The sequence below is a fragment of the Anser anser genome (assembly GCF_964211835.1).
Source record: "Anser anser genome assembly, chromosome: 18".
NCBI classification, from domain to species: Eukaryota; Metazoa; Chordata; class Aves; order Anseriformes; family Anatidae; genus Anser; species Anser anser.
Window position 1 is genome coordinate 7,324,061 of NC_139739.1, and position 23,992 is coordinate 7,348,052.

A 23,992-nucleotide genomic window follows, 5' to 3' on the forward strand; every position below is an offset into this window, starting at 1 on the left:
CAAATACCCTGTCCATAGGAGCAGACCAGAAATCACCAATGAACATCAACCCCCTACTACAAACAGCAAGCATCTGGAGGTTGAAACTTCTCTCTCTCTCTCCATTAAAGTCCAGAAAACAAGAATCTAGGCAGGAGTTATTTAACCATTTGTTCATTCAGTGGAAACAGCTTCTCTTGAAAGGAGCCATGGCAAGGCACTGCAGATGCTTCACATTTTTCACACTGTTCTTTGCAGTCAAATGTGCAAATGTTTGGAAACCCCATGCAAAAGGATTTGGGTTTTTCTTTGCCCCTCCGCCAGTCCAGAAGCATTTGTTATCCTCCTCAGGTCTGACACAGCAGTCCTAAAGAGGAATTACACTAGTTTGGGTACAGCTTTAGAAGATGGAGGGACTAGATCTCCTCACCTTTGGAGTTCTCTTAATCAAGCCTAAAACGCTTTATCCTGCTCTCTTCCTTTTATCTCTTGCTCTCCACATCTACCGCCTTCTTTAAACAAACAAAATCTGGCAACTGATGAAGCAGCACAGTGCCAGGCTTGTGGGGCAAGCAGAGGTCACCTATCCTATCTCTGACTATGGAGTCTGAAAGCAGAGTACTTAGCGTTATTAGCTTTTCTGCATGAGTGATCAATCCCAAATTGGACATACGGTGCCATGGACACACTGATAAAAGTTGCATTTATTTTTTCTGAATGGGCTATTTACTACTTACTTGTGACTGCAGTAGCAGTCTGCAAGCTATACTTCAGTGATATGCTGCTATCATACTTTGCGATAAGGCTGAAGCCATTAGGCAGGCAATAAATAAATAAAAAAGAGGAAAAGTCCTCCTGTAAATGCTAGGGGAATACTTTAAGGCAGTCTGGACACATGCTTTGAGAAATGATAGCCCTCAATTCTGTCTCTGTTCCCAGGCCTACTCCTGCTGCATCTGTGCGGGGATATATGAAGACATAAAACAGGCTCCTACCTATTTTAGGCAGGTATTGTGGGATCCAGCTCCGCCCACACAGGCTTCATCCGAGAGGTTTTACAGCAGGGGGGACCAAATGCTGCTCCTCTTTCTCCAGACACTTGGGAATATCAAAATTCCCAGCTTTCCTGTAGCTTTCCTTCACAGACCCCCGCCTCACAGTGAAGGCCAGCAGCCTTCAGCTGCTTCACAGCCGGGAAGCCCAAGTCACAGTCACGCTCTGCCCAGCACCACAGCCTGAGTTTCCCTGAAATATCGCTGTGGGGCTTTGCTCACTAGCAGAGTTTAAAAAAAACAAACACCAGATGAATCATATTAAAGTTCAGATGACCTTCACTGCAGTCTAAGAGACTGACACTAACACCCACACAGCCTGCAAGGTGATGGGAAATGATAGCCTGGCTTTGACACACAGTCCTCTTGGTGCCTTTTGCTGTACAGATGACCTTCCTTTGCTTTTTTTCTGCTTCCTGCTGAGCAGGGAACGTACAGACAACGGGACAACTCCTTACCAATTCAGGGCCAAGCCGCTGTTCCTGAAGGTGACCACGAGGCCTGGAGCAGGCCAAGCTGGGCCTTCCTGCTTTGCAAGTATCTAGAAGGAACTGAAAGAAGTCATGTACTGGGAGCGGGGGACTCAGAGCAGGCCACTGGCTCAACTCTGGTCGTAGCCTCTTACAGAATGAGAGGAACACCCATTTCTTTAAAATACTCCCTCAGCTTCTTTTTTCTTGTTTCACTTCCCTTCTCTGTACTACCCTTCACCACTGCAGGCCTCATGGCAGGCCTCAAGTGCTGAGGAGCCGGCGGCCAGACAAGCTCGGGTCACTTCCCTCACATCCAGCCAGCACACGGGGGCAGCTGCCCAGCCCCGAGCACTTCTGCCACAGCATCCGCTACCCCACACCTGGAGAAGCTGGGGGTGTCCTCAGTGGTCTGAAATCCACTGCTTTGCTGGTTCTCAGAAAGCTCCCTTTATATACGCAACATCTTCACGTGACAAACACGCCAACGTACACTAACACATCAAGGTTACTTTGCTCCAGAAGGGTTTTCTCCACACACACACATGAAAACCTTCACACAGATGCTGAGGGTCAGTGTCCCATCTGAGAACTGCAAACCCAAAAGAAGCACCACAAGAGCCAGACCCCGTACAAAACAAGACAGATTTTCCCTTCACCAGAAGCCTTCACTTAGATAGTCTTAAACCCACCATAAAATCTCAGCCCAAGCCAAGTATACCCTCTTTGAACATCAGAAGATTATTTTCATTTACAGATTAACTTTAAAAAAAAAAAAACTATTCAAAATGAGAAAAATATTTCCATTTCAGATGGTTTTACAAGTTGCTCCAAGTAGTTTGCAGCCCAGCAATTTGAAATGTCTGCTCTTGCAAAGCTGTCTACATTTTTTGGCACAGATTAGTTTTCCGCTGCAAATCCCATGTGATCAATCTGTTCTTCAGGCAGTGAAAGGCAAACTAGGAAGCCCAGTTGCAACAGAAACCGATGGGAATCTTTTCACAAGTTTTAATAGGAGCTGAACTAAGCCCAGGGTTAACTCGAGACGCTGGAACAATCCACAGCTTAAGACAGACGCGTAAATGTTTGGGATGCCAGACGTCAGGAAGGGACTGTAATGACCAACCTCTCCTACCCCAGCCACCGATGCTCCCGGCGCTGCCTGACCAGCACGGTCGCTCATAGCCCACCCTGGCTGAGGGCTCCTATAAATGAGAGCTGCATCCGACAGACCTGGGTCTTGTGGGTTCGTTACGGCTAATTATCGCAGCCGCCTCCAGGCCGATCGATAAATGAATACAAACAGGGCATACACACTCCAACCATATGTGCAATGCATCTTTTATGGGAGCAACAACTAGCGGCGTGCCGGTGTCTGTCAGTTTGCTTAACGCGCCCCACGTGCAGACCACCCACGCTCTGCAGCCCGTGAAACGCACGCATGCCAATGAGGATCGGCTCTGCACCAGAAGGGATTAGGAAATCTCATAACTACATGTTCCTCACAGCTTCACCCTGACTGCAGAGATGGCATAAACTATAGGAGACAATGTCAAGGGAGAAAGTGTACCTGGGTCTCGGATAAATCACAGGAATGAGACACTGCGTGGGTCACCTTGCTCAGCTCCCTCGAGAGCTGCTGCCTGCGCCAGGACAAGGCTGCTGCCTCGCCGGTGCGAGTGCTTCCAGCAGGCACCCTCTGTGAGCTTGTTAGCAAACCAAGCCCATCAGCACTGCCATTTTCCAAGCCAGACATTTGAATCATGAAATCATAAATAGGGCTGATCAAATCATAACTAACACGTGCGACAGCTTTCACTGCTCACTCTCCTTTGTCTCACACAACAGGAAGGAAAGCGGACACAGAGCTGAAACATGAAGCCCACGACATGTTGTCACAGCTTCAGAGGCGTTATTGGGATTTGCTGGGCAGTGAACACACTTCTTGCAGTGCGATGTAAAACAAGCTGAAAAGGTTCTCAGACCAGTAGACGGCTACAACACATCTTATCTGCCTGAGCACAGCAGTGAGGGCCATGGTGCAGATAATCCCAACGCACAGCAGGCAGGAGCTGTGCAAGGGAGAACTGCAACAGGGGAGAAGGGAGCAGCATGGTGCTGTTCAACAAGGTGTAAATGAGAATCATGGGGAAAACATATTTCTGGGCTATAACCAGGAAAAAAAAAAAAAAACAAAAATGACAGCAACTGCTAAAATCAGCTAGAGCCAAGGAAACATACTTCCTCTCTTCATCTGCAAGACAAGGATTAACAGTATTTCCTTACCTGACAGGAAAAGCCCAAGGCACTTCTGTGGGCCTTCAGTTATCAGTTCAAGAACATCTTCTGGGACTCCAAGTCGATACCCATGGAAACAAAGTTTCCCCAAGGTGGGAGCACTTGATGTTGGACTCTGCTGCTCCACAGCGCAGCCCCCTAGACAAGAGGAGCCTCACAGCCACACTTTCCCAAGCATCATTGGAGCCACATGACCAGGCCCAGTCCCTAGGCCCATTCAGAGTTACTCTTAAGGGACTCATGTGCTGCAGGTGAAGGCCTTTCCTCAGGCCTTTCCTCTCTGGTATGACTGTGCTCCTGTATATTTCACCTTCCTCATTGTCCCCCATCCCTGTGCCCCAAAATACCCCACTACAACTTTCCTTGTCCCATGAGTTCAACTACCCTTTGTGGTGAAGCTAGAGACACCCTACAGCACCAACAAGAAGGAAAGAGGGGCCTAGGCTGAGCCAAAATGGACTCCTGGAGGCCCAGGTGGGGCCAGTGAAGGCCAACAAGGCCTATTAGTGCCCATTAGTAAGGTGCGGGCTAAGCTCATCCACAGTTACCTGAAAGCAATCACAGGTAAACCAATGCAGCTATGCAAGATCCACCACAGCAGTTACCCCCCCCAAAACCTGAGCCACCATGCCATGGGACCACCTCTCCCCTTTAGCACGTCCCTCCCACACCCAGCCTTCAGTGCAAGGTGCAATCCTGAAGCGTGGCTGGGCTTGAAATCACTTGAGCAGCCCACCCAAAAGAGCAGATGAGATAAACAGCCCTTCTGCATCAGGTTGGGTTGTAAAAATCAGGTCCAAAAACACTGATGGGGTTATTTGTATGAATAGCGAACTAATGATAGGTTTTTTGAAGGGAAATTGGTATGGGAAGAGATGGATTTTCCAAAATGTCAGAACATTTTGTTTTGACATTTTTCAAAATGAAAATGTTGACATTTTGGAAGAAAAAAAAATTAATTTAAATTTTAGTTTAATGTTAAATGTGGACTCATCAATAAGAAAACTCAACAAAATAATCCATTTTATGTCAGGCGTTTTACGTCTTGGCTCAAAATTAATTTGGGTTTGGGGTATGTTTAATTAATTAAACTCTTCTGGAAATTACCGGTTTCAGCTGGCCTGAAGTGATACATCCCAGTTTACATGTTCAGCCACTGAGACAGAAATTCTACACTTGAATTAAAACAAGGTGGGAGAAGATAAACCAGCTTGAAAGAGCAGCCTTCACTGAGATACAAAGAACAGGTTGGGAGAGGGAAGGAGATGTGCAGGACTCACCAGCAGAGATCACAGGGGACAAGCGAAGAAAATGGTGTAGAAGTGCACCGAACCCATTGGAAGGGGAGAAAGGGTTTGGACTAAAGTACTGGGGAGAAAGTGTGATGCAGAAGGGGCTTTGCAAAAAATGTCTTAATACCCTTGTATCCTCAGGCTAAGCCCAGCTTCAGAAGATATAAATGCTTAAATAAACATGAGTCAATTTATTATTCCTCTGTGTTTCAGAGCTTCCTCACCTTCTGCCTGGCTCATTTACTGCAATTAAATGCTTGTAAACAGATTACACCCTGAAAGCTACATTTTCCTGGTAAGTGGTCACCTCAACCTCCACTGCTTTGGCTATGGCTAATATTCCCCAGGTCACACTATAATCACTGAATAATAGGACCAAAATGAATCACTGGGTCAGTCTGTTAACAAAACTGTCTCCAGTATCCAAACCACGTAAGCGACTATGCTCTGCTGATTACTGTGACAAGCACTGCTTACATGGTCAGGATAAAATTAGTAATGTCATCATACTTAAATAAATTTTTAAAAAATTGTCGTGAACACAGGACATACATGTGCTGCCATATTAAATCAGTAAGTGTAATAATGAACTCTCAACTCATCTAGTTTTGCTTTCTTGTTGGTTATGGTGCGTACACATTGTGAAACCAGCAAAGTGGAGCCTGCTGTGAAACAGTGTAATTTTCTGGAAATGTAGATAAGCTTCTCCAAGCTATTCTAAGAACTGGGGTTTGATTACCTTGTTTTTAACTTAGTTCAAAATAAGCTGCAGCACTACCTATATAGGCAGGGGATAACTGCAAGAGCAGCAAGAGGACCCACTAACAAGACTGACTTTTTTAATGCTTTGTTTTTAGTGGCGAGATCTGAGCTGAAATACTGCTGACAAGGACAAAGTTTATTACAGCTTCTCAGATGGGAAGCGGGTTTTGAGATGGTGTAGATTAGTGTGACTCCACTGAATCAAGTGGGGTTACCAGTTTATAGTAATTGGTAGTCTTAGCCTGTATTTTCTGTCCTCCGTGGCACTGACTCTGTCAAACTGCATCGATCGTCTCTACTAGGAAAAAAAAAAAAAAGAAAAAAACACAGCAGGTGATAATAAATATTCCTCCCACAATTAGGTTAGAAGTTTTTGCTCTCTCCTGAACTGGATTACGCAAGGTCATTTCTCTCCCAAATTTGTATACTCCTCCTCTCTTCCTGCTGCCCCTCCTTCCCCCCCCCCCCCAAAAGAAAATGACAACTGAAAAAAAACAATCAAGAAAGGTGAAGCTGTCATGAAAAAGAAACACACAGCCCTAACTGAGCTAGTAGCATGTGTGTCACAAGTGTCACAGCCCAGCAGTGTGCCCTTGTGGGCTGGTTTCTCTACGCCCCTTTGGAGGAGCAATGTGAAAATAAACGCGTGCTCTCCCCCAGGCCAACACACAGCAGAGAGGAAAAGGAGGCCATTGCATGCAAGTCTCTACAGGAAGCCAGTTCTATATTTTTACATAATAATCTCTATTCTGAGCTTTATGAAAAGTTCATAAGAGGAAAGGAACAGAAAGTCACAGTGACAGTGCAAGTAAAACTCAAAGATGCAGAGCGGTACTTAGCAGTGTTTACCTGCTCCAGTAATTCTGATCCCAGGGCAGAGTGCTGAAGATTAGCTCCAGACCTCATTAGGCAAGATAGAATTATGTGGGATAACAAAGTAATACTCGGCTTTCTTTTGCATTTTAAAAGTGGCTTGAGACCTATAAAATCCCTTTGAATTTTATTAAAAGTCTTCCACAATCATTTTTCATCTTGCAACCCTGTTGAGCCGAACTAATAAATTAGCATGTTATCTGTGTGGATATCCATTAGAGCTTCAAATGAACATTATTAGAGCCAACAAACTAACAGCGCTGGTTCCAAGTGGGGAGAAGGCAGGCTGGTCCACCGAGCAATGGGTACTGAGGATAATGGATGAGGGCACATCTGCCCCATGAGCCCCCAGGAGATGGGCAACGTGGAGAAGAGCTTCTCCAGCTGTCAAAAGGGCAGGCTTTGGACACCCCAAACAGGCAGCCAGAGGCAGGAAAGGCAGGTAAGAACCCACTAGAACTGAGTACTGTACGAAGGCTTCAGTAAAGGCTCATCAGGCTTGTCCTTATTGCACAGCCCAGGCAAATTTTAGTTCATGCTAAACTGGAACCTGCTGCCCACATATAAGTTCTGGCTACAGATAAACCGTATGTTTCATGTGAGTTGTCTGCTTCAGCTCAAAACCTGTTCAATGCGAGAAGGCCACAACGTGAACACAAATCTTGCAACCTTCTAGCTGCTACAGCTCCAGGCAGCGTAGTGGCAGATAAGATTTGAAGCTGGACTGATATATTCATATTTGGCATCAGCTCCCCCCATGCCTTTTGCTTTTCTTCCTGACGCTGACACTGAAGGCAAGAAGGCAAGCACAGTGTGATACTTTTTTGCTCCTTTGCAAATCTCATGAACAAACAGACAAACTTAAAAAAATAAAAATAAAAATGTTGGGGTGTGAAAAGCAGGTGTAATTTGGAAAGTACGTGCTGGGAGATTGTCTTCTTAACAAGCTTCACCAGCAGTGCTCTTGGCCTGTGAGTGCTGTTTGCTCGGTGGAAGCTGGCAGGATGCTGGCTACCCCTCTCACTGTCCTGAGCCCTGAAGCGCAGCGGGTGCCAGATCCAGGCCCCATCAAGGTAACTGCAGCAAATGGCCAGGCAGAGCTGCTGCAGCCCCTGTGCTCCCCTGCCAGTCCCCAGCACCGAGCCAGAACTGCACACCCTGTCCTCCTCCTCCTCCCATGTGCCCTCACTAATTTATTTCTGTCCCCTGCCTTTGGGCAGCTGCTTGCCCACACGAGCAGGAACCTGACTGCTAAAGCACTCCTTCAAAACACAACTTCCCCCCAGGCAGGTGCGGGAGAGAGAGTGCAGAGGTAGGGGAATTTGCTTGCTCTTCAAGGTATATTTCTGGGATTATTTCCCCCTCCCAGCCACTCTGATTCCCATGACCCCGTCTCCAAAAGGGCAGGCAGCCCAGGTGCGTCCCGCAGGGCGCAGTGCAGCCAGCCGCTGCAGCTGCTGACGTTTCGGCTTCCCTCGGAGTAAGCTAATCACAAGGCAGGGATTTAAGGGAAATGTCATCACATGCTGCCTGGTTCACTGAACCACAGCAGCTTGGTCATGCTTCCCTGGACTCTTTCTCTCAACACTAAAGCCCCGGCTCCCTCTTCCAGGGCTCCAGTTCCTGCAGCCCCATCCCATGTAACCACCACCCTGACAAAAACATACACATATATTCCTCTACCCCCCACCAAAAAAAAAAAAAGAAAATGCTCCTGTACGAGTTGAGCCTCATGATATGCTACGTGCTGCCCAGAGTGAATTTCAAGATAAATCTCCTTGCTGCTGCTCTTCCCCTGGGGTCATGCAGACACCATTTTAGTGCGTCTTTATTTCCAGCCTTCCTCCTCTTTATCTAATTCTCTTTCACCTCCCACTCCTATCCTTTATCGCTCTTCTTCTATTCTTTTCTAAGAGGAAAATGTTTCTTTTTACTCTCAATCTCTGTTCCTTTCCTCCTGTCATTCCCTTCATGTCTCAACCACGATGATATTTTTGTTCATGCAATAACTAGTTTGCTCTTTCTCCTCTTCCTGCTGGGCTACTTTGATCTACTGTTCCTGTGCCTGTTTTACACATCCCTTTTCTTCCCGCCAAAGACACATCAGTCTATTTCCCATCCCCTCCTCCTTACTCATTTCTCTTTTCCTGCTCTGATCTATTCTTGCTACACCAAACTCGTTTCATGTGTAGATAACTTTAAGATCTGCTCTGCTGCCCCAGTGAGCATTGCAGTAACTACAGGAGGATACGTCTGTCAATCCAGTCACCCTAAGCCAATTCAGGATTTAACACCCCTCCTTAGCCATGCTTTACTGAGAAGGACACCTGATTTCCGAAGGAAAACCCAGCCCTGGAGCATTTAGAAGGACAATAGCTCAGTCACTTGCAGGTTCAGCAACACATCACATTGCAGCAGAGATCTGGAAAAGCCCCAGAGACCTGTCCCAGCCACAGCACGGACCTCAGCAGGAGGAGTGCCAGCTGACATGAGTGGCCTTTTTATTGTCCATAGTCAAGGAAATCCCCTGAAAATGAATACACTTCACTTGTAGCCCCGTGGGAGCACAGAGAGAACTTTGAGCTGCATGCTCTCAGTTACAATAAGTCACAGCAAGATTTGGTGTCACGCAGCAGGGAGCCCACTGGCCCCCACACTATGGGAAACCTGAGGGTGAAAATTACTCTTCCCCTCCACATGACAGCCATTTACTAACCTGTCCTTTGGCCTGGGAATCTGTAAGCAAGGAGAAAGAAGAAAAGTCTAAAAATCATGCTTTTCCACCCTGTGCCAAGCAAGATAATAGCGGATTCTGCAATACCTCCTCCAGGTGAAAACTCACTTCTATCTGACTTGGCCACTTTTGGGGGAAAGCAGATAAACAGCAGGAAAAAAATGGCATGAGAACTGCTGCAATATTCCCTCCAGAGACTGAATAACACTTCCTTGGGGGCAGGCATCGTGAAAGAAGGCCTTCCGCAGCTGGAGCGCTTGGACGCAGAGCACAAATGGCATTTGGTGCCCAGCAAGTGCCCCCCCTTAACTTGGGCTGGCTTCTAGGCTGTTTGCCCAGCTGCCTTACCTCCAGGATTTTATGAGCAGCACTTAATCTGAAGGTTGTAACAGAGAGTTTTGGCAACTTCAATTCATAGAGCGTCACCCAATGATTTCGTTAATACCACAGAGCTATGGGACTGGCAGAAACATTGGTACTAGGGCCTGGAATGACAAGAAAAAAAGGGCTTACTTCATTTTTGTTTGTTCCAAAGTGGAAAATACAGGAAAGTGGTGGTGTGCTTACTGCAAAAGGGCTGGTTTACCACTAAACTGAATCTGAGTTAAAAGACCCTGTTGATAACAAATGAAACAAACTGTTAATTCACCAGAGTTGTTGCAATAATTCCAGAAACCCAGCCTTGCTTTCTTTTACCTTGCACACGCAGCCATGTGAATCAGCACTCCCAAGATGGCAACTGCATCCAGACCCATGCAAAGCCCAAATTTTCCTCCCTGGTCCCCAGCCCCATATCCTCCAGGCTCACTATTGACAGCAGCCTGCAAGTGAGCTTTGTGTGCATTCAAGCACCCATGAAATAATAAAGTGGCCACAGCAATCTTTCTGTCATTTCAAAGGTCATGTTCAGGCTGCCCTTTGCATGCCCCAAATCCAAACCTGGTTTGTGGCTGAGTGAAGAAAAAAAAAAAAAAAAAAAAAAGGAAGAGATGAAGCAACTCTCAGCAATTGCTTCACACATACTCACACACACAGTGCATTGTTCGATAGTAATGGTCTGAAATATTATACTTCCACAAGACTATAACAGCATCACTTAGAGTCATTATACAGGGATAATGCAGCTCAGTTGGGCAGCATGAGGTCTGACGTGTCTTTTTTCTTTTTTTCAGTACTGAAAGGAAGAACTGGAAGCCTCGTGAACTTTGTCAGCCCATCCTAAATAAGTCCATTGAAATAAAAATTACTCAGCTCAATCTCTGCAATCTCAATCTCTCTGTTGAATAAATACAGTTATTTGTATATACAGGGGAACAGTTCAAGTACCTGACAAGCATCTGTTGCTATTTTGGCATCTAAGTGCACCTGCTGCAAGAGGGCACAGGTCTCCTGCGCCCTAGATGCCAAGTCCATGGCTGTGTCTCAAATGCTCTAGGGCATCTAAAATGTCACAAGACACCTACATTTGGGCACCTGATTCACTCCCCCATGGCTCTGCAATAGCAGGCGATGTAACGTAATAAATCTCAGCATGCAAAGTCTCTCCTCCACACAATTCCCAGCCCATCTCTGACCATGAGTATGTCAAGGCCTCACAAAATTAACTCTTGGTACCAAGCCAGTTGATTTGACTAGAAAGGTATAATAAATATTAATTACTGTACATATGTATGACATAGACATAGTATATATTTGGGTCTCCCCTTTGAGGTTCTGCTTACCACTTGTGACCAAATTTCTGTCCTCAGAGATAGTGACAACCTGTGGACTCAGATCGGGCTATGGTCAAAGGTAGCATGTGTTCTTAAATTGAAATGACACAGGTTGATGGAGAAGAAAGATAATTTCATTATCCGATGCTGAACAAATCTTGTCATATAAGAAAACACCTTAACGTGGTGCCAATGGCAAATATAAGTAGATACCTCAATAGCTAACATCGCTGACTGAACTGTATGAATAACCAACACAATTGCTGTGCTAGAAAACAGCTTTTGACCTGCTGGTAACATTTCATTTTTAACTCAGCACTAGCCACAAAACATAAGTCTTTTGAACCTGGAAAGATATATACACTGCACATGCAGTGAACTCCTAGCCTTGAGGCTGAACGGTGCCTTATTTGGTGAAAATTGATTAGATTTGTCAGGTGAATAAAATTCTTTATTAAATTTGCCTGGTTGAAAGTATACCTGTGTATTTTAGTTTTTCATTAGAGCATCACTGAATTTGTCTGAAGTAGTTAAGAATATCATAAGTGATACATCAGTAACAATTGGACCAAGCCACAGCAAAACCCCCTGAGGAGAGCATGCCTTGCCTATGGAACTGAAGTCTAAATGCTGCTGGTTTCAATTTCTGCCCACCAGAGGGGAGCAGAAGAGAAATTAGGCTGGAAAAATGTATTTTTGTTTAAAAAAGAAAAAAAAAGACGACGACATAAACCTCAAACCCACCTCTCCCTGCTCATACACATACACAAACAGCACCAAGGTGGCCAGCACAAATATTTCAGAATCAGCTGCAAAGTTCAGCAATGAAGGTTGGATGCACAGATTGTGGCCAGGGCATTTTGTGGAGCTGCCTGTTGTCCTTCCCATTCCTCTCCTCCCTCTGCTCCCCACCACGCTCTCAGCACACCACACATCTGACATCCTATGCCTGGGGAATTCATTTCAGTTGCCCGGGTCTGATTTCTAATTATGATGCAGGATGCATGGTTATAAATTTCCTATGGGATACTCATTATATAGAGCATATGAATGTGCTGTAATCAGGCGTATTTGTTGCTATGGAAAAACACAGCAAGCATGCAGAGCCTTCTGTGTGGCATCTTTAGTGTCCCTGCACTTGGAGTACTTGGATTCCTTGGCAGCGTGTGGCATAGCAACATGTTATCTGGCACAAAACCCAAGGACATTACAAGTTTCAACTGGAAAACTTGCAGGGCTCGTTAGTCTGCTGCATTTTCAAGGGGTGTTAGACTTAATGATTTTGCATTATTCCCTTTTAAAGTGAAGAGATCAAAGAAAATAGCACGGGCAGCATGAGGTTGTAACTGTGACCTTTCCCTCCTCCTTCCTAAAGCCTCTTGTCTTACTCTCATATACACCAGCCACATCCATTTTAGGAGGGGAAACAGCATTGTGTGACAGTGTATTCAAACTTGCCATGCTTAAATAGAGCTCAGCTTGGCTTTCTGTGCCCAAGTACACAGGTATTAGCTTGAACACTACATAGGGCAATGCTCAGGTAGCAGATGCTGTGCTTAAAAAATAAAAAAATGAGAAAAGAAAAGAGAATAGAAGCACCACGCTTATTAATTAAATCCCCTGCTAATCCCTTCTGGAAGTGGCTGGTGGAGGTGGGGAGGGTGCCCAAGAGCAGTTCTCCCTGCGCTACTGAATTAATGGGTCTTGGTGGCACAAGGAATCGCTCAGACCATTTGTTTTATGCCTCCCTTATTTTAAAACACTTAACCCGAGGCCGGGCCCACAGAGCTGGAGCGCATTCCTCGGGGGCTCACGCAGTCTCCATAGGGAGGCAGAGGCAAAGCCATCTCGCCCTCTAGCATGCTCGCCTGCTCATCCAAAGCTGCACTGCACCTGCATCAGGTATGGCTTTCCCCATGATAGCCCAGGCAGTGGGACTGGCTGCAAACTGGAAGAAATAGTAAAGGACACATAACAGCTTCTTACAGTCACTAATATTTGCTCAGGGCATGATCCAAAGTCCGCTGGAGGAAATGGGGAGAGAAAACTCACTTCCAGCACCTTTGAGTATTAGCCAGTTCCCTATTTCTCGAGACTTTGACCCAGAGACAGCTTTTCGTGGCAGTGTGCTTGATGTGAGAAGTGAGATGGTGTAGCTGCGAAGAGCTGCCAATACCATATCGATGGCTGGAGCAGCTGCCATGCGAAAGGCCATCAGAGCCGCCCAGCAGAGCCTCGGTGGTGAACCAGGGATCATTAGCACCGCACTCCTTATTCCTGAGAGAAAATTCACTGCAGCCCTGGGAAATTCCTATACCCCCATTTGTGGCAGGCAATTTAGAATATATTGTCTGGAAATAAAGAGGGCCAGGCAGGCTTAAGCTGTCATAATAACCACCCCTGCTTAAACACTTAAATGTTAAATGCAGATGCAATGAAGAGTGGAGTGTTTTTTCTCCAAAACGTGAGTCTACCCATATTGTATTACAGCAGCACTCGCATTTCTGTTCACCTCAGGCTGGAGGAGAGATCTAATTTGTACTTGTTAGCTTAGCCTTGCTGTCCCTATGCAACGAATAAAGATAGAACAAATTAATCTCTATTTTCTTCTCTAAATTGGGCACCAGTCCATTGGATTGAGTGGCGTTAAGCAGGGCTGCCACCAACTATTTTTGTGATTTCTATCAAGACTAACAACTCCTACTTCAGGAGAAGCATTTTAGAAAAATAGAAGTGTGTGTGTGAGAGAGAGAGGTGTTGAAGTTGTCAGGCTCAGAGAGATGCTCTGCCCTCCCCAGCTTCCTCTGTCCCCATTTCCTCGCCTGAACTCCCTGGGGGTAAAACCATGCTATGGGCACCGAGGACGGGGCTGCCCAAGCCAGCAACAGCAGCTTCTGCAGACAGCCAGAGCAGGACCCCACTGGCTTGTTCTGCTTCAAAAAGCAATCTTTCCTTGCCTGATTCCCACACAGCAATCAAGAGCTGAGACCTTTCAGAAGGACCAAGAACGCAGAGGTGGCAGGAGGAGCTGTAGCAAGCCAGGAGGTGAAGGCGACACGCTGGCCACAAAGGCATCCATCTCATTGCTGGGTTTGGTGACAGAGCTGAGAAATCCCGTAACATAGGAAATCCAAGCAAATGAGTATCAGATGGAAACCTCCCCATCTGCATGGCCCATACACGAGCTGACCAAAAGGGGTGGTCTTACCATGCAATCCTCTGCTAGGAGAGCCACCAGACAACTAGAGAGTGATGGATCTTCCCAGATTCAACCGGCCTGTGCTGCTGGTTGGCTTTGGCTAGCCTGAGTGCAAGAAGCTGGGAGCGTGCCAGTTCTCATGGAAAATGCCATAGAAAGAGGTTTCCTCACAGTGCAAGCCTCTTATATCTGCCTGGAAGAGGCTTTTCCTTGTCCGGAGAGGAACATGCAGCCAATGCAGGATGAGGCCATCCAGTGTCACTGCCATTCTTGTGCCTTTTTTCCACTACTGCTTACTTATTACCCATGCAGTCCGAGAATCTTGGGGTACTTCATCAAACCAGATTACTACCCCCAATCCTGTTGCTCCTGAAGACTGGCACCCAGAGAATAAAGACTAACAGGGCTCTTTCCAGTCCCAAATGAGGCATTGAAGAAGTCAGGGCTCAGTTTGGGCTTGCTGCCCCACTGGGAGAGGTGGCGTTTCCTCCAGACAGTACTCCCAGCTACAGCCTCCAAATCCATTTTCTCCAAAACACAGGCAGAGGCACCGCAGTACATCACATGTGGGCAGCAAACTGAAGGTAAACAGGAGCTTGTGCTTGACTGCCACAGCAATGCAATCTCCATTAATTCATTCACTCAAAGAAATTGTGATTCATTTACCTGCTAGATCCTCCAGACTACAGTGAATTTTGGGGAGGCCCTGTCACCTGTGTATTTGTACAGCACCTCACACAATGCCTTCCCAACATATCATATGGCATAAAATATAAACCTACTAGCTTCATAAAAATTTACCAGCACCTCAAGCTCATAACTCTCCAGAACAAGTGCATTGCTGAAAACTAATGTCTTGACAAAGAGCCCATGATATAAAACCAAGCTGACAACAGACCAGCAACTGCCACGCTCCCAAACCCACAGCAAGCAGGCAGGTTAATGGCAAAGTGTCATTCATCAAACTTGAAGGAAAACCGTCCAAAACATTCTTGGTTTTGTTAGTATAGCTTTTCGCAATGCTTATAAATGAGAAACTTGACAAGAAATGTGAATGCACAGTTTCTCAAACAAAACACACACAAAAGAGTGAAATTCCCCTCCTACTTCAAGGGAAAAGTGTCTCATTTGCTGATGCCAAATACTGATTTAAAACACTGTCAGATACAGACCACTAAAACTTCCCGTAATGAACTGTGGTTTTCAGTGTTGGTAAGAAACCTCAAAACACAACAGGAAATGAGGCAAAGGTTTTGTTTTGCTCCCTCCCCCTACCCCCAACTGTTGCTTATATAAAGGGGAAATTGTTATCATTTATTGCTAAATCCATAACTCAGAAAAAAGATCTGGTCTTCCCATTTTTGCCACCATAGCACAAACTGCTGTGTGTGTGCCTGGAAGAGCAGCACCAAAAGGTGCAGGTCAGCACTCAGCCAGCTGTAAATGCAAGCAGCAGCTCAGCTGCTCAGTGCAGGTCTTTCAAATGCTGCTTTTTTGGAAAAGTATAAAAAATATTTTTCCTCTGTCAGTTGCATCTTGCCAGCAGTGCTGCCACGGTTACCATTTGGGGCTTTTGTTTTAATGTTTTTTTGCTTTTTGACTCTGCTGAATTTGTTTTTTCTCTCTCTGCTGAAGTGTTTGATAACGCTATCTGGCTTTTCTTTCCTCAACCAGAGAAAATTCTTGCCTAGAAAAGTTTTGGAGAAGTGATTTTGTCTTGCCTTTTTTTTTCCCTGCACGTTTCTCAATAGCCCTCCTTCCCATCCCAACAGCTTAATAACAAAATTGTGCCACAAAACAAATGTGATGAAGAGCAAAGAGGTAAGAGCTTCTGAAAGCCATGCAGTAGTGGGAGCAGGAGCTGGGCAATGCAGCAAGCTGCTGTATTACAGCACCCGTTTCATACACTGGATAACAGCAACAATTCACATAAGAAGCAAAAAGAGCTATTGCAAGCTCTCTTATTTCTTGCCTGAGAGTATCCATGGTTCAAAATGACGATGAGCAGCTATTGGGACAGTACCAGTAAACAAATACTGAAAAAAAATACCCCAAAAGATGACCATCATTTCTGCTTTTAACTTCTGGACTGTGTGTCAAAGCTCTCCTGACTTCAGTGCTCAAAATTAGTGACAGTTTCCTGATTCTTTACATTTCTTCAACTCAGAATCAAGGGAGAATAAAAATATCTGGCGTTGCACTCCTAGTCTTGGGGACTGGTCACGCTCCCAGACTAAGTTTACAAAACTTGAGATAAAGTATAAAATCTACTTTCTGCAACAAATCGTGCCTAGAAACTACAGGAAAATCTGTTTTAAAATCCATGGAAATATTTGCAGACATTATTTCCCCAACTGCATTCAAATTAGCTATGAATATGGGCTATTAACTAAAGCAATATTAGCATACTTACAGCAAAGCATCTATTGGCATTATTAGTCTCTGCCTGTGTCACACTGCACATATTCTCAAAGGACAGAAAATACACAGGACCAGCTCTTTGAAGTGAGTGGGAGTGTTGTTATCCCATGAACAGGATTAAACATAACAGACAGGGGGAAAAAAATGACCTTTTTTTTGAGGACAGAGTCCAAAGAAAGAGCAGTAAAGATCCCAGGGCTGCGGCAGTTCAGTAATTCAGCCAGAAGGTGCCATAAATAAGGTCCACAGGCCAGGATACATTAAGGAGGCATGAAGACAGTTTTCCCAGGAATAGAGATGGTAATCTCTGCGTAGCTGCAAAGGGCTGCAGCTGCTGAATAATTGCTTCAATACCAGCAGTTCCAGAGTCACCTTATCAACCTGCCCTGTCCTGCCCTTGGAGTGGGAGGTTAAAATCCAGGAACAGAGAGGATTTTAAAGGAACAAAGGAAAGATAACTGGAAGGAAGAGGAAGACCCCTGTTTGCTTCCCATTATACTTCCAGTTTAGAGAGATAAGGATATTTTTCTTTTCCTCAGAGCATTAAAAATGAAACAGGTTAGCTGTGTGGGCTACAGTCTTCCTCCTGGACCACAAGGGAGAGGGAAGCAAGGAGCTTGGGTCATCCAATTTCCTCCTTAAGACTAGCTCCATGTCCATCCCAGTGCCCAACCACTGGTGTGACATTAATGACACCAACTGCCCTAGAGGTGAGCAAAGTCTCTTCCAGGTAGAATTCACCCCAACATAGCAATTCCCTATTTCAGGTGAAAAATCATCAGTTTCTACCTCTTATGCTTGGCTAGGATGGGAATTTTGGCAGCAGGAAATAGCACAGGTTTATTAGCTGGGGCTCAGCAGTGCACTGATGCTGCTCTACAACTTCCAAATAGCAATGACAAAATACCCAGCAATTCAGCACACAGGAGTTCACGTGTGTCTTTGCTGGCCTGAAAGAAAATATCTTGAGAACATAACAGTAAATAATAAAAAATAAAGCTACACCTCTTTAACCTGCACCCAGCAGCTGGGTGACAGAGGACATATAGGTTGGAAGAGGGGACCCAAGAGCTCTGATGAAAATGTTGAACCCTTTTTTGTTTTCAAGAGGGACACATGCATTGGTAAGGCGTGCTACTGCAGCAGTACTGTGCATAGAAAGTACCTTTCCAGCAGATCCTCCTCTCTTGGCAGCAGAACCGTATCCGGCCTCTGGGCTAACAGGTTTTGGAGTGGTTGGAGACTCTTGTCTGCAGGGCACGTTGCAGGCAGCTGTGCCTGGGAGCAGGCAGCCCTGTGCCCGTCCTCATGCCCTGGCAGAGCCACACCAAGGGACGCCACCGGTGGGTGCAGCAGAAGTCCTAGAACAACGTTTATCAGTGGTTATCTATGGTTACACTTGATTTTGTCAGACAGCACAGCACATTGATGATGTCAATTCTTAAACCACAGCTTAGCATAATTCTTAGGTGCCTTGATAAGTCTCATTGAACTCACAGGAAATTAAGCTGATGATTATCTAATCAAGAGCACAGACAGCAATAATTTTCCCTTATCTCCCCATCAGCCTAGGATCTCAAAGCAATTTACAGAATGAGTAAGTCAAGACATGTAACTACTCTCCAAGGGATGATACTGTGCCCATTTTACAGGCAGGGAAACCAAGGCGCACAGTTTCCAGGCAGAGGTCTGCATGGCTTCCCATTACATTGTAAATAGACTCACTGAAACCAAAGGGATGAGATTTGTCTCATGAATGAAAGGAATGTAGATGGCCCCAAAGGTCTGCATAGAGTTATAGATGAGAGCACAGATGAGGCAGGAAAAGATCTAAGGAGCACCAGCTTCTCAGTGCAGTGATGGACCTGCCTCTTACAGGCACACCCAGAAAGTCTTTCTCTCTCTCTTTATGAATAGGTACATATACGTGTTCCTCTGAAATTCATTCTTACATTGCACTGTTGACTTATCGGCCCTCTGCAGCAAGGGAGGGGTGATGGATTCACATTAATGTGCATCCCGGGAAGCAGGCACATCCCCAGGGGAGCAGCATGATTCATTTTTAATGATACTTCCCTGAGTCCGTAGGCCCCATAAGCCAAGAATTACAAGCCTTGAAAGTCATCATCACTGACTGAGCTGTTGCTGGTGAAGGAGGGTTTCCAGCCCAAGTGGGAGTCGTTACAGCAGAGGGATCTTTTTAAACTAAGTGACAAGAATATATTAGGGGAAGGAAAATTACACTTTTCAACAACTGAAGAAAAAAAAAAAAAAAAACTTCCTGACAGAAATTCTGATTCAGAAACACGACAAGAAGGCAAATTGCTTCCCCCATCTATGCTGCATGGAGCAAACCTACACACATAGGTCAGAGGCCTAGCAAGAGCCTGAGGCTAAACTAATTATTGTGATTTGCTCGTCTTTTGTAATTAATCTAGGAAAGGCTTAAGGCTGTTAGCAGCTTTAAAGAAGTAAATCTGAAGGACCAATTAATTAAAAACAGCAGTGCTTAATGAGGACCTTTTGGTTCTCTCATGTTGATTGTTATATTTGTTGAAAGTTAAGTTTCCGCTGTCTGTCAGATCTTGTCTGGTCTTGTAAAATAGATCTTCTAACTTGGTGCTTAACCACTTGACACTGGAACAAAAGCTTTCGATTACAAAGCAATTTGTGGGGATTATAATGGAATGAGCTACACCCACGCTCCCTGATTTAACAATCAATTTGAAGCAATGTTCAGTTCAACCAAGAAGCCTTAAGGACCATGAAACCATTGCTCGGATCTCCTGGTACCTCTCCTCCAGTCTGGACCTCATGGATGTTAGGAATGGAGATAGACTGAAGCGTGCAACTGAAATTCTAAGAGAAAATTTCCTCTTTTGAAAACAAATACGGATGCTTTTTTTCCTTGCTCTTAGTCTTAAGTTTACAACTAAGCACCCATCTGCCTCCACGTTTTCTGTGCAAGTGTACATCTAGTGTAGACCAGGAGAATCATGGCTTTCTCTAACCCATAAGTGAAATTGAACATCATAGAGTTGAACATCATAGAGATTAAGCTGTGGCTTTATGATTATGTTTCTGCTGTACTCTTGGGCATGGTCTGAAAGTTATTTTTAGGACATCCTATGCAATTGTTTTATGCGGGGAAAACAAACAAACAAAAAGCCTTTGATGCTGTAGTTTATTTATTCAGAACAAGTAATTCACCTCAAGAACATCCTTTTTTTGTTTTTATTAAGCTGGACCTACATAACAGAGTCCTGATAGCAGAGTTCTGCCATGGGGTGGAAACCTGGACCAACAGGTTACCTAAAGACCCTGAGCATCTCACAGAGAACAATATTATTCTCTAAGTGAGGCACCTGTCATTGGCAAAAACTGGGACCCTTCACCTATTTGCTGTTCTTGCGTAAGAAGTGTAGAAGCACTTTGTGCTGGAAAAAAAAATAAAAAAATAAAATAATGCTGGGAAAGGAGAAAGCAAGTATAAAAGGAATAAAAAGCAGATTACCAACTTAGCCCGAGAAACAGTCTTTTGTGAACAAAAATGGACTATTTTGCCTGGCAAGACAGAGGAAACATATCCATGCTATTCTCTTTCAGACACCTTCTCTGTCATCTGTCCCCACAGCTAGCATTTTTCACATGCAGCAAATTAATTTTACATTCTCAGCAGGCATCCCTTTTAGAGACCAGCCAACTTCCTGATATTTTGTGTTCAGTTTTTATATCAGCAGATCTATTTTAAATAAAAAGCTATGTGTTTTACAAAACATGAGTGCCAGTAACACAGAGGAAGAATGTGACATTTTTCTCCCCAGGATATTTTGACTGACACATGAAAAAGTCTATAATCTTACATAGGCTCAAGCTGCTCATGTTGACATCCAAATGTTTGGTGAAAAAGAGCTTGATTGCCTTCCATGAAAGGTGTAGGCTTCTGATTTAGTCTCTCCCTCACAGGAGGGGAGGAGGAAAAAAAATAATAATAAAAAAACCCTGACCTCATGCTCTTTCTCAAGGCATGTTATTTTATTCACCTGCCACAAATGCAGCAGGTGAATTGTGGGTGAGTTGTCTTTCCAGTGCATCACCAAGTCTTCACACAATATCTTATTTATTTTCATCACATTCTCATGCTACCGGCTGCTTATCTGAGCCTGTCCCAAAAGCCATCTCAACTCATTGTTCAGCTTGGTGGAAATACTCCCTAGTGTTTATAATTACTTGATCCTTAGCTCAAGAGCCTCTATAAAAGCTCCACAGCTGTGATCCCTCACCGTCCACAGAGATCTACCATCCTCCTGCAGAATCAGTCACCCTCTGCAGAAAGGAAACATCTGACTTGTCTGTGGAAATGAGAAAGCCTTCCCCATCCCACACAACCACTGTGCTGCCTCATCTGAGTGTTATTCAACTTCAAAATCCTCCCAGACAGCAGCATGCAGATGCAATCTCCTTGGAGCCTGGCTATAAAATTAGTCAAGCTCCAAATGAGAGCCACATCAAAACTTTATTATTTTCTGGTATCCTTATGGTTCTGTACTTAAGTGAAAGCACTCAAACACCAAGACAAACTATCCCCTTTCTAAGGGTTTTTCCCAGACAACACAGTGGAAACTCCACGAGCTTTGAGTCATTGTTTCAGGCTGATTTTTTCAGCAGTGGTTGGGAGAAATGGAGGCTGAACGGGAATTCACCCCCAACACCTGCAAGGCATAGAAACCTGCTGGACCTGGATCTAACTGAGAAGAAAACCCAAACCCACTCTGCCTCCCAGCAATGAGCAAATAACAGTGCCACCAGTCTGAACCAGCAACTAATCTCCTGAGTGTTATGAGTGAACACAGATTTCAAACTGACCCTTGTGTACATACATACAGCATTTATGAGTTAGTTTTATGGCTGAGTCATATCAGCACGCAAGATTGAGTTAATGCACGAAAGCAAAAAGGCTTATTTTTCAGTGCAGAGAGAGGTCATTGTCTGTATTTCAGATTAGGCTTATGTGGATCTAAGGTTTTGGGCTGGGAAAGTTGGTGGTTCACTGCTGCTTTCATGGCCTCGACACGTAGGATGAGTATTGGTGTCAGCAATGTTCACAGGCTCACCTTTCACTTCAGAGCAGCATAGAAAAATGGGAAACAAGGTGGAATGGTTTATTTATGGTTCTTCCAGACCCTCAGAAGTTTACTATGACAGATGATGTGTGATAAAACAGAGCTTTTCTGATCCACTGGGGTACAGGTACGAGTCACCAGGTGGGGCTTAGGCCCTAGGTTTGAAGGAGGTTAATTTTGGAGGTTAATTTTGTTTGAAGGGGACAATTTTGAAAAAAAAAAAAAAAAAAAAAGAGAGCTGAAGAGGTGCAAGAGAGTTAGAAAGCCGGAGAGTCACAGCAGGGCCAGTGCTTGAAAGGACCAGGACCCCAGGCTTCAGCTCAGAGCCTCTCATGGTCACTTAGCTGTGGTTAACCCTGGATTTTGATTTAGTTTATTGTAAGAAGAAAAAGGGATGTGGGGACGACAGCTCATTGAAGAACTGCAGAGAAACAGAGCTAGCCTGAGGGATGAGGCTAGTAAAACCATTGTTATTATTGGTACAAGCACAGGTGGGCCTAGCTGGGTCTGAACAGCCTCAGAGCTGCAAGGGCTGGGGCTGATAAGGGCCCGTTGCTTGTGTGTGCTCTGGGACCTGCTTCTTGCTAAGCTCCTGGTCTAGGAATTATTTATGGACCAACTTTTCCCTGCACAGACCATCTCCATGGCTGTGACCCACAGCCACGCTCAGATGAGGCCCTGGAGCCACCCCGCTCCAGACACCACAGCCAGACGGCAGGAACACACAAACTGCCACGGAGCAGATGAACGCGCAGAGGTGGAGCCAACAATGTTCATCTGTTATTACTAAATAACAAAGCAGACTGGATGCCTCCACCACAAAACAAACAGGAGCCCTGCCCTTCATTTTGGCCTCGCTTTCTGACGGAGACCTGTTTTTTTTCAGCTCAAAGGCATGAGGGGGAGTAGGAGCTATTTAGCTGAATGCTGAAAATTAAAGTCACCTTAGGATATTTTTCCTCTCAGCATAAGGTTTCCCAGGTCCCAGTTTCCAGCAGATCTCAGCATGATACTGCCAGCAGCTTTGCATACACACACAGAACAGCCTCACGAGCCTGGGGAGAAGCATTTTAGACACCCATGGCTGCCAAAGCACATGAGGGTAGAAGGCCCAGCTGGTGGTGTGCAGCACCGGCCCAGATATAGCTGCAGGCCTCTGAGGAGCCTTTCACGAGGAATGGGCCAAAAACCCACCACAGCAACCTCCCCTCTTCCCTGCCTTCTCATTAAAAAGACAATGGTATCAGGAAGATCTCTGAAACCAGCTGTCGGGTAACTCATCTTCTCTTTTTGAATTTTTAGCCAAACAGTGAAATTCAGTCACTGCCACACTTTGTAACACTACCACGATTCCTCCCCTTCTGTTTTGATGCAGCATAGAGAAAAAACAACATTTCCAAGCACACATGAATCCACAAAATTGTTTACACAACTCCTCCCCATTTATTTCACCTGTGTGACCAAGGGCATTTATGACTAAAGCCCTATGAACTTCTTGTGATGGCTGTAAATGCCCCGGTTATTTCCTAAGAGACAGTCTGTGCTGCAAGCTAGAGCTGGGGAACCTCCTTGGCAGCTGAGGTGAGCCTATGGCTGATTTTCCAGTTCCTGTCATTATTTACCTCTCTGCAGCACCACATGGCATCACATTGCCGAGGAATAAGATACAGTCTCAGAGTCCTGATGCTCAGGTCACTGTTTAGTAACTGGCTGAAGGAAGGAAAAATCCCTATGGAAAATGCACCTCTCCCCTCAAAATCCAGCCTGGCCACACACCAGTGTCTATCCAATTGCTACAGCAACATTTTGTGGATCCACACAGTGATCTTGGTTATTAAACTGATCCAGGCTCCAAATGCATATGGGTGAGTAAACTGCCATGTCAAGGCAGGAGCAGAACACGCCACTGAGGCCAGGAACTGCCGTAGTTGGCTTCACTGCAAGATCTACATATAATTAAACTAAGGCCCATGTTGCAGTATGTGGGAAATCAGTCAGTCAGCACCTTCCACCTGTCCCTGCGCTCAGCCACATGCCAAAATATCTGTCTACAGCTTGCTATGGCCCAAACACTTGC

At 45.2% G+C, this 23,992-nt stretch overlaps 1 long non-coding RNA gene across 1 annotated transcript in view; it reads right to left on the minus strand.

Annotated features, from left to right (window-relative positions):
* The window catches only part of LOC310883514, a 142,150-nt gene that overhangs the window by 8,804 nt on the left and 109,354 nt on the right, over positions 1-23,992 (minus strand). Inside the window, exon 4 of the long non-coding RNA XR_014573576.1 lies at positions 17,958-18,153. This is a non-coding gene — a long non-coding RNA (uncharacterized lncRNA). The remainder of the gene's footprint in view (positions 1-17,957; positions 18,154-23,992) is intronic.